At 42.1% G+C, this 12,054-nt stretch overlaps 1 protein-coding gene across 5 annotated transcripts in view; it reads right to left on the reverse strand.

The window, feature by feature from the left end:
* Tnrc6a (trinucleotide repeat containing adaptor 6A) overlaps nt 1–12,054 on the reverse strand; it is a 173,173-nt gene that overhangs the window by 146,163 nt on the left and 14,956 nt on the right. The gene's annotated exons all lie outside the window — the stretch shown is intronic.

Genomic DNA, 12,054 nt, shown 5'->3' on the forward strand with positions numbered 1-12,054 from the left:
ATACATCCCTTTGCTTCCCCTCAAGAAAGTCTATCAGAATGAAAACGGGAATACAAAAAGTGAGGGTTTTCATTAATGTTTTTAAAAATAAGCCATCTTTGGGCTGGGGGCAGAGCTCAGTGGTAAAGCGCTCTCCTAGCATGGTGAAGGCCCTGGGTTTGGTCCCCAGTACTGAAAAATAAAACTCTGTTTTGGCTGCAATAGGGTTATATTTACTGAGGATTTAATTACACATTTGCAAAATGAGAGAGAGAGAGAGAGAGAGAGAGAGAGAGAGAGAACACTAGCATGCCATAGGCCAGCTCAAGATTGGTTCTGGCATGGTCCCCCTCCCCCCATATTAGCTTGCCACACTCCCACACTGCCAGGTGTTCATTAAAGGTAGAGTGACACTAATATCTAAAGAGATTTATACAAAGCCCCCCCCCCCCCATGCAAGCCAATGTCACCAGCTCATGTCCAACTGAAGAAACAAAAACCCATAACTGTGATGGGGACTTTCATGGGTAATTTTGGCTCTGAGCAGACCTCATCTCCACACCCCTCTCTCGTTCTCGTGTAAATGCGACTCCTCAGAGTTCTGCTGGTCTAACTGACAGGTTTCAGAGGTGCCTTCACAACTGCTTGTTTTCTGAATGGAGGTTGACAGCTGTGGAATCAGATGGCTGTGAAGGTCTTGCATTGCACAGACTGCTGGGAAATCACCTGGCTAAGCTATTGTCGCCTGCCTGGCATCACCGGCCTGAGGAGCCTTTTCCACTAATGAATGCTACTCTGCTGTATCCGCATTGTTTTGTCAACATTTACATCTTTGTTTTGGCTGTTAGCCCCTTGAAGAAAGGAATATCATTGCCATCCCCCTTGAGAAAAGATCTCACCTGGCCACGCTAACTCTTCCCCTTGCACTTGGATTCAACAACTCCCACCAACCAACCATCATTCTGCCTGGCTCCTATGCCCGCAGCTTCTCTCTTCTTTACAGGCTGTGGCTGCAGGGGGCAGAGATCATGCCCAGTGCATTCTCTGCTCTATTACAACTGTCAAACACAGTGCCCACAGCCGGGTGTCGTGGTGCATGTCTGTAATCCCAGCATTTGGGAGACTGAGGCAGGAGAATCACAAGTTCGAGGCCAGCCTGGACTACATAGTGAGACCTGTCTCAAAAAACAAAACTAAACTAACAAAGCAAGCAAACAGCCAAAAAAAAAAGCAGTGACTGGTATTGGAGTTGTGGTTTTACTGGTAGAGAACCTGCCTAGCAAGTACAAGGCCCTGAGTTCAAACCCCAGAACCACCAAAAAAAAAAAAGAAGAAGAAATCAGTTGATGAATAAATGAAAGACTAAAAGACTAAATGGAGAAACCAACGAATGAAACTAGCCTTGTCTACTGATTGCTTCTTTGACGGGTAACCACATTCTGCTTTTTCCTGTCTTATATGACAAATGCTCACACCAAGGTTAAAAAAGAAAGTTGCCAACCCCACCGACATTCTCTCCTAACGCTCCCTGAGAGACACAGCTGTCAGTATTCGTTAATTTCTTTGCAGTGCTGGGGATGCAACCCAGGGTCTCATGGGTGCTAGGCAAGCACTGGACCCCTGAGCACACCCCACTTCTCCTCAGGCCTCTGCAGTTTGGCATCTGTTACCTCCACACTGGCAAAATGGCTTCCAGTCACACCATCAAGATCCTCCCAGCTGCCAAATTCAGCAGACGAAGTTTCTGTCCTCATTTCACTGGCTCTCCTGATTCCGCATCCTAAAACCACTTGGATATCTGCTTTGTGATTTTATCATTCTTACATAAGCAAGGGGGAGACAAACGTTTCTTTAGACAGGAGAATAACAGCAAAAAATAGCTATTCCTTCAGTTTTTCCCAACAGGATCTGTTCTAGGGAACTAAACACACAGTGCCATTTACACTTTACAGAGACTTGTCTGTTTAATTATCCACTTAATCATTCAGACACACACACAAGCACAGGTACACACATGCACACATGCACACTGGGGTGGAAGACATCAAGATAAATAAAACCAGGTGGCCAGTTTCAGGAAGTGACCCTTCCATTGACCAATAAGACAAGTAATTTTCAATCAACAGAAAAACTCTTTAGTCTCCTACAGAAAATGCGCACATAAATGTGCAGTATGGTGAATGTGCACTCTGGTAGCAGTGCCTGGATGAAGATTCAGAACAGGAGTGGCATTCCAGAATCCCTGCTGGGTTTCTTTCTATACCCTAGCTTGCCTCTATAGTAAGTCTGTCCTGACTCTTACACCCGAGATAAGTACTAGCTGGTTTTGTATTTTGCAAAATTGAAAGCATATAGGAGTTATTCTGCCTCGCTTATTTGTGAGCTCACTGAGTGTGGTGTGTAAGGGCAGATAGATCATTCATCTTCCCCGCTGTTGACTTTCCTCTTAGCAGCACACCCCGGGAGCCTCCTTCTCTCTCTCAGTCATCTTTCTCTCCCTCATTCTTGCTCTTCTTCCACAGCTCTTATGACCAACTTCCACACGATACATTGTATTGGTTTATTAATTGTCCCTTCCCCAGAGCGTAAGTTCCACACATCTGAGAAGTGCTCAGTAAGTACACTTGGAACAAGTGAATCTTGGCTCCTTCCTCATGGCAGCCAGCGTGCCTGTGACTTGGGGGAATGAATGCCATGTTACTCAGACAGAATAGACAGGTCAAGCACTAGTGCACAGGGTCACTTATGGGAGGGACCCTCCTGGTGTGGAGCCAGGAGTGGCTGTCTTATTGTGGCATCTATACCACAGCCATGAATATCGGTGTGAAAAATTCCACGTAAAATGCTTGCAAATAAAAATTGAAAGGTTAAAGTTTGGCACTGGTGACTCACACCTGTAATCCTAGCTATTTGGGAAACTGAGATTGGGAGGATCGATTTGACGCCAGCCCAGGCAATCAGTTCCAGAGACCTTATGCCCAGATAACCAGAGCAAAATGGACCGGAGGTGTGACTCAAGTGGTACAGCATCTTCTCTGCAAGCTTGAAGTCCTGAGTTCAAACTCTACTCCCACCAAAAAAAAAAAAGTTTATGAAAATTGAAAGAGAAAAAGGGTCAGGAATATATATATATTTTCCCATATATATATATATATGGGATATTCCTATATATATGAAATATCCAAAATTTATTGTGGGAGGTTGGATGTGGACTATCTTGCTTTTGCATCTTTTGAATTTTTAAATAATAAGCATTCATTGCTCAAATCCTTAAAAATTATGCCACAATTAAGTAAAATGAATCCCTAGTACTGTAGAGTTGGACATTTACAGATTCTTTTTTTTTTGGCAGTACTGGGGTTTGAACTCAGGATCTCATGTCCGCTAGATAGGTGCTCTACCACTTAAGCCATACCCCCAGACCAGCTTTTACAAACTGATATTAAAAATACCACAAAGCCCTGAAACATCTTATTAAAATCACATATTGAGCATGTGTATACATGACTTACAGTAGGCACTCACAAACTTTTGAATGAATAAATGAAAATATGTCAAGATGTAACATCATACCAGTGGATCAGATAAGAAAAAATGACATCACTTTACTAATAAATGCTGAAAAGGCAATAAAAAGGAATCCAGCATCCATTCTTGATGAAACCCTTGGCCAGCAGGAGAGAGGGAGTTTTCTATTGATTGCCTCTGCAGCCACTGCTAGCTAGCTTCTACTGGCACTGTGCCATCAAAAGTGCCTTCCCCAAGGCGATCCGTGCCCTACATAGCACCAAATTCAATGCTCTTGGATGGCTACCCATAAATATGTAGTGAATTAAGAACTAAAAGAGTCTCAGAGCAATAGTCAGCTCCTCCCTAACCATGAGATGCCAGTGTTGTGTCGTTAAAATCAGAAATAAAACCAGGATGGGGGCTGCCCCTGCCATTTGATGGTGTTTCTGGAAGCTCAAATGAAAACAAAACAAAATACAAACCATAGAGACAAAAGACAAAGATATAGGCACTGGCAATATGAAGAGAAGAAAATTATCTTTCCTTGCATAACACCTGGGAGAGTCATGCAAAAGCCATCAGAAATCAGAGAGTTGTGGAAGATTACAAAATAAATACACAGAGAGTGGTCGCTTTTCCTAAACACTAGAACGCCTGTAGGCGGGGGGGGGTACTGAGACAGTTGCAAAGGTGAAATACTACGAAAGCATAGATGGGGCTGGCGGTGTAGCTCAGGCACATGCTTTCCTGGCATGTGCAAGACCCTGGGTTCCATCCCCAGAAAAAAAAAAAAAAAAGACATAGAATCCCATGAATAAAAAGTAAAACAATGTAGATAAAAGGTTCAGAATTCCAGCATTACAAACTGAGAGAGAGAAAGCTGAATAGAGAATCAGGTGTTTTCTTTTCCCACACGGCTAAAAATCAAGTGTAAAGGACTCCTAGGCTGTGAAATTGACACAAAATTCCAGTGAAAGACACAGGCATTGTATCTTCAGCAGACAAACCACGTGCCACTTCAGGATGAGGCAGGCCGACACTGTTAAGATAGGGCTGATCATGTCCTGCCCAGAAGACAGATTCTAGTTCCCTTGAAGAAGTCTGTCATTTCCAACTCAAGATCCTGAATTTGTAACCTCAGCCACCTTGAGATAACCATCGTGTTTTCTTAGTAGGAAAATGACAGATACGTGAAAGTGTAAAAACAAGAGTAGATACTACAGGCAAGTATTAATCCAGGGGTTAATAGTTCCATGTTAGGCTCAGCAATCTTCTTCTACAGTCCCCATGGTAATCAGTGGGGCTTGCATTTTATTTAAGGGGCTGTGAAACACTTTGGAGAATCCTGTCTGTTCAATGGGCATTTATTTTGAAATCTTCGATTGGATTAACACACCATTTTTAGGCACTGAGCACACATTGATTTAAAAAAAAGATTAAGTCTGTGCCTCAATGGAACTGTAATTCTATTGGGCAGGGAAGGGGAGCATAGAAAACAAGCAAGGAAGCTGGGCGTGGTGGCTGGTGGCTCACATGCTTGTAATCCCAGCAACTGGGAGGATGGTGAGTTCCAGAACAGCCTGGACTACACAGTGAGACCCTGCCTCGAAAAACAAACAAAAAACCCCAAGTAAACAAATTCACAACTGATTTTTTTTTTTTTTTGGTAGTGCTGGAGATCAAACGCAAGTTCTTGTGTGCTCAAAAGTATGTTTTTACTAATCTCCTAGGTGCTTCTCAATCCCATCAAATTGACAATCAAGGTTCACCATTGGACGGGTGAGAGGGTAGGGAGAGGAAAAGGTCCACTGAGAAATCCCAAACCTGGTTTGGACGTGGAAAATAGCAGTCAACAGGCAGCTGGGTAGGGGCTACAAGGATGCTAGCAGCTCACATACAGACAGAAAACTTTGACACAGGAAGGGATGTACGAGGAGCAGAGCTGAGCTCTGAGGACTGATCCCTAGGACATTCTAACATTTACAGTAGGTGGGAGGAGGGGTGGAAACAAAAGGACTGAGAAGAAGGAGGCAAAGCAAGAGTGAAGGGTCTGAGAAGAAAGCAATGAATTGTATCCAACATTGCTGAGGCTAAGAAAGACGACGGCTAAGACTTGGACACTGGCGAGGCAAACAGAAGGCCCACAGTGGCCTTTGCTAGGATTTCACAGAGTTATAAAAATCTGATTGAGACAAGCCAGTTGTGGGGTCCAGGACAAACACACAATTGGATTCTTACATACCATATGTCTAAATATTAAATGTATCAAACAAACTGCCAAACAAAATAGTTGTTATCGTCCTATGTTAACAAATGAATATTCACCACATATATTTATGGAAGGTTCAAATTTGTAATTCTTCTGGTCCATGAGCTCCTCACCAGAATGGACTGGTATAGGGAGAGCTGATCCCCTGACCTGCTCATTTTCTTTCCTCCTTTTGTGTAGGCAACATCTACACAGCCTTACCCAACGACCAGTTCAGCAAACAGCCATCTCTTAGGCATACAGATACCTTGGATCTGGGGAACAGCCCCTCACAGGCCCTGGGAGGTGGCTTGGGCCATATAGACATGGGATCGCAGAGTCCTAGGTCTGGGGAGGGACAAACTCTAGTGGACACATTCACTTGGCTCTGTGAATCCCTTGCTGCTGCTGAGAAGCAGAGCTGCAGGGTGGCCAGCAGGGCCTCTCTAGAGCCAGGGACCCAGGAAAGATAATGGAAGACTGGGTGGTAAGTGGGTGGAAAAAGCTCCTGGAAGGAATTTGTCCTATGATGGGACAAGGAGAGGGGAAAGGAGAGCCAAAGGAAGCTTCCCTGTGTGTTTTCAGAGGCGGCACTAATGAAAGCTGAGGGACCACCCAGCAGAGGGAAAATTAGTGATGAGAGTGGGGGAGAGAACTGAGAGCAAGGCACCTGGGCAGGTGAGAGGGCTAGGATCCCATTAAGGCCTGAGTGGAAGCATGGACCACATTGGTCCCTAGACAATCCTCCCACTCGGAGAGGAGAAAAAGCAGATCAAGTGCTCTAGCAGTGAAAGAAAAAAAAATACATCATTCTTTTTCTAATTGCCTTAATAGTCACAGTTTTAAGTCATAAAAGTTATCTGGGACACTGAAAATGGTTAAGAGTTACCCTCTTATTTTATGTTATATGTGTTTTACCACAGTTAAAATACTTATTTTTGTCAATTAATTAACTAATTAATTGGTAGTACTGGAATTTGAACTCAGGCCCTCTCACTTGCTAGGCAGGTGCATTGTCACTTCAGCTACACCTCCAGCCCTTCTTTGCTTTAGTTATTTTTCAGATAGGGTCTCTCTTGTTTTTGTTTGGCTTCGGAGCCAGACCCTCCTTCCTAGCTTTCCATGTAGCTGGGATCACAGGCATGCACCACCTCACCTGGCCTAAAACATTTTTTTTAAAAATCTACTAAAGGACCATATGTCTAAATATTAAATGTTATCTACAAACTGCTAAACAAATAGTTGTTGTCTCCCTACGTTGACAAATGAATATTCACCATATACATATATATATACATATGAATATTCATATATATATACAAATGAATATTCACCATATACATATATATATACATATATGTATATATATATACATATATGTATATATATATACATATATGTATATATACATATATGTATATATACATATATGTATATATATGGAAGGCAAGATATATATTACTAATATATATCTAGGAAAATAAATACATTAGGGGAACAATATTAGATGGCAGAAGCAGGGACTCACTGGAGATTTGTGTACATAAATTGAAAGCCAGAGCGGTGAGCACACTGTGCACATTTTCCCTACTGCCTCCCTTAGTTGGCTAGATACAGAGGGGTGAACTAGGCTGACATTGGGCTAAAAGAGTTTGATTGATACAAGATTCGTGGCCCAGTGGGGCAGCACATGCCTGTAATCCCAGCAATAGAGAGGCTAAGGCAATAGGATTACAAGTTTGAGGCCAGATTCGGCTGCTAGCAAGACTGTCGAAAGAAAAACAGAAAGGATTCGTGACTTTAATTTAAAACACTTAAGAGAATTTGATTTATTTGGATTGAAACTGAATGTTTTAAAACTTCTGCATTAGTAAATAATTGTAGACTTCTTAGGATTGTAAATTGTGTTTGAGCAATTAGCAATTCTGTTTGTTGAATTTATGTCAGCCTTGTCAGATGTTTGAAGTACTTATGAGACTCAAATTTGTAACTGTATTAAAAATGCCAACACTAGGGAATATTTATTAATCAAGTTTGTAAATGATGTTAAATATTTAGGAGTATTTACTATGTCAGATTTACAAGCTAATTCAGCATTGATGCACGAAGAAATAGACATTAGTCATTAAACTTCAGATGTACCCGATTTATAAAGGCAATCATATGATCTGTGAGTTATGTGAAAAGCCTAGGAATGACTAGGGTTTTCGATTTACAATTGTAATAAATTGAACCTTAGTTAAAATACAAGTAACTGTAAGTATGTTTGCCTCCCCACTAAGGCACAATGTCTAATGTGAAAAATAAGTTGTCTCCAAGGTGCCATCTTGTCAGCCTTATCATTTTGTGACTTGCTATGGGGTTGTATTTTAACCAACCCATCATGAGATGGACTGAACATTGTAGTTTAACAACACAGCATGCTGTAGTATGTTGGTAATTTCCCCTTGTGATTGTGTGGCCAATGGGGAGCTAAGGCTTGTTGCTGTCACCAGCATCAGGAGAGAATGGCACATGGCATGTGGCCAGACTAGGTAAAGATCAAAATCCCAAATCCCAAGTCTTGTATCTACTGAATACACACAGTTTTTGCACCACCATAAGGTGGAACCTCATAAGTTGAACCATGAGTTGGGGACTGATGGGGATGACATATTTATACTGTAGACAGTAAGCAAGATGATTACTGTCAATGGAGAGACTCAGTGGGAATCTGGATAGAAGTCACTTACACAGGGCAAGTCGGCAGTAGAACATCCCACAAGAATCCAATTTACTAGACTATCCCCAAGCTACAAAGATCTACCTTGCTGACTGCTTCTCTGCCTTTCTTCTCTTTTATTTCGTAACTTCTGAAAACTTAAGCTTTCTGAACTTCGGTTCACAATTTTATTTTCTGAGCATCTGTGTCTACCCCCTACAATTCCCCAAAGTTCCAACAAAATGAAAAATATACTTATACCCATACTAAATTTACAAGTTCATAATTATTAAAAAACAAACAAACAAACAAGAAAGAGAACAGTCAGCAGGTCAAGACAGAATAAGCCAGGGCTCCCTCCAATCAATGGCAAAATCAGTAGGGAAATTTTATGCTAAACAGTCCTGAAGGAAGGCCATTCTTCCCCAGGGTGCCTCTGGGAAATCCAAGATGAGGGATAAACTAATTTGAAGAGTGAGACTTCGCTCTCAGGGCCATCTTTAAGCTGATCAAATACAGGGCTGTATTTGATCTGACAGTACCGGGAGGGTACAGAGCCCAGCAAAAGCTCCAGAACTCTTTTATGAACACGGGAACAAACAATTTGCTTGGGGATGACTCTGAATTTGAAGTTTGGTTTGAACGCAGGGCCTCACAATTGCTAGGCAAGCACTCTTACTGCTTGATCTACTCTGCCAGCCCTTTTTTTTTTGTGATGGGTTTTTTCCAACATAGGATCTGGAGAACTATTTGCCTGGCCTGGCTTCGAACCATGATCCTCCTGATTTCTGCCTCCTGAGTAGCTAGGATTACAGGCATGAGCACCTAGTGCTTGGCCAGAGTCCTTCTTAATATGGCCTCTGAAACACTGAGGGCCGAGGTTGGGGCAAATGTCTTCCCAGGTTACAGCCTCACATGTAGTCCCTGAGGTAAAAATAGCCACAGGGCTGCCCCAGGTGGTCAGTGTCCCCAAGTAATATTGACTACTATGAAGAATGAATGACGTCTCATCCCTAGAATTTAGACTACTTGACCTGGAAACATGTTTGCCTCTACCCTTGTATTCCCAGGAATTGGCTCCTGAAGTAAGGATAAAAATTCTAGGCAGTTTTAAAGAAAAAGAAAAAAGGAATCCTCGCTTGGATTGATGCTCTGACTTCCAACACGGTAAGTTCTGAGAGAAAGGAAGTTATGGATACAAGAACACAGTGTCTTAACATAAAACGTATGCTCTATGTAAATGTGCATATGTATGTTGTGAAAAAAAATTGAAATCTGGAATAAGAATTTCATCAGATTCTGACCCTGGATTTAGGGCAAGAAAAGGCTTGCAAGTGTGCTATGGCTTGAGTGATTCCAGAAGAGACAAGGGTCTCCATCTAGGTCATGACAGGAAGCTATCTGCTAGGAAATTAAGCATAAATTGGGGTTACCCATGTGGGCACCTTCTGGGATGCTGGCCGTGTTTTATTTCTCAACATAAAAATGTTAAGTTTTGTTTGCTTCATATCCTTTCATTTCCTGTGTGTTAGATTTCTAGACATATGGTATTTTATAGGAAAACATTTAAAAACCAAACAAAAGACAAGAGTGAACGCTACATTTGTGATTTTTCAATCCTGGCTGCTCCTTAGAACAACCTGGGAAGGGTTCAAAAGATCTTAGTGGCCTTGACTGTGGCTGAGAAGGCTGGGGAAGGACCTTTAGGGTAGAGGACAAGCTAAGCCAGTGGCTATGGCTACTAGTTTATCCCAGATTCCCAGGAATGTGTCTGAAGCTCAGATCTCTCTCCACATCTGTCTTCTGGCCATCCACTGGACATCTGGTGTCCGTTGGCATTCATCATGTCTAACGCACAGTCTTCGACAGACAACACATCCGCCACTCCTCTTGACTTCTGTCTAAGGCCGAACTTGGAGCCACATTTGGAATTGCCTTCCCTCTCACCCTCCTGCTTTAATTTTTACTTTTATGCCCAGATGACATTTCAGGTCCACTCTTGATTCTTCATTAGCACTTAGTGAAATTGTGAGCCAGACATTTGGGTAATTTGTCTGACTAGCTATCATTCTCACAGGGCTGGATCTTTGAGATGAGGACCCAGGGAAGTCTTTTCAATTTTGTGTACCCAAGTCTAGTAGTAGACACTCAAATATTTGTGGGAAGGTTAAAATAAATGTATTTGGCCAGCATTGAGTTTTATGCCCCACCTTTGAAACACAGCATGGCTTATTATCTGAGAAATTTTCTATAAATGCAAATTTGACCGTGTTTTTCCCTCTGCTTAAAATCTTTACATTTTTCTGCCTGGCGCTGGTGGCTCACACCTGTAATCCTAGCTACTCAGGAGGCAGAGATAAGGAGGATCAGCCCTGGGCAAATAGTTCAGGAGACACTATCTCAAAAAAAAAAAAAAAAAACACCAAACCCCAGCAACAACAACAAAAAAAAACACAAAATAGGGCTGGTGGAGTGGCTTAAGTGGTAAGAGCACCTGGCTAGCAAGATTGAGGCCCTGAGTTCAAACCCCCAATAATGCCCAAAAAAAAGGAAAGAAATTGATGATATAGCAAGGGATACACTATATAGTGTACATATATTTGGCATCTAAATTTTGGGTAATAAGCAGGAAGAGTTTGACAATGTAGGATACTGGTTCTAAAAGAAGTACTTGAGAATACTCAGATCTTGAATTTGGGTAGAGAGAATTGAAATACCAAGTGTAGGAGAGTGATACACACCTAATCAGCAAGAAAGACACTGTTTCCAATCAACTAGGTCTATCTTTGTCTTTATATTTCTGTCTATCTGGATTAATGACAAAGCCCCTTTTTTTGTCCTACTAAATTTGAAAACAGCTGTGGACTCTCAGCTATAGCAGTAAGTATGTGGTGCCTGGACAGACGGCTGTGCGTGTTGGATAGAACACGTACTCAGGCTTCTCATGGGAAACCGCTTTCACTAGCAACTACGTCACGATCATGCCACATGCAAAGGCAAAAGGAAAGATGCTTTAGCTTGGCAGGTACAGGCTTGCAAATAATTTCTAGCCTTTTAAAAAATATTATTTGGGTTCAGCCCTGGAAAGAATTTCTTCATGTTTCCTGGGACTGTGTGTGGTTTTAAAATATGCCCCCAAACATATCAGATAATGATACATATTTACAGAAGGATGAAGAAAACCCAGTGTTGGGTAAGAGTGGGTAAGCTGAAGCAGTCCACGTTCATTGCCTGCGGTTGAAGCCTCCTGCATCCAGTAGAGTCCCTGGTACTCGATCTCCCATTGTGCCAGGTCTGAAATAAGAAGTTTGAGCTTTCAAGCTACTGATCCTAGCGTGTTGACACAGCACTTGAAATCAGAGACATTTCTTCCCATCTCTGATAATGACAAGGACCAGGTCTGCGATTTGTAGTCTTCTCTGGCATTGATAATGTTTGGGAAAAATCCTAATGCCACCTTTATTTCGATTTTTCATGTGAATACCTTCCCCTGGGGTACTCGCTTGCTTTGGTGAAGGTTTGAAGTTTGAGTACAACCCCCATTTCTTCACAAAGCACATGGAAAGGACAGCTCTGTGACCGAGGCTGAATTGTGCTAACAATTTGCATCATTTCT

The sequence above is a fragment of the Castor canadensis genome, chromosome 17, assembly GCF_047511655.1.
Source record: "Castor canadensis chromosome 17, mCasCan1.hap1v2, whole genome shotgun sequence".
Classification (NCBI taxonomy): Eukaryota; Metazoa; Chordata; class Mammalia; order Rodentia; family Castoridae; genus Castor; species Castor canadensis.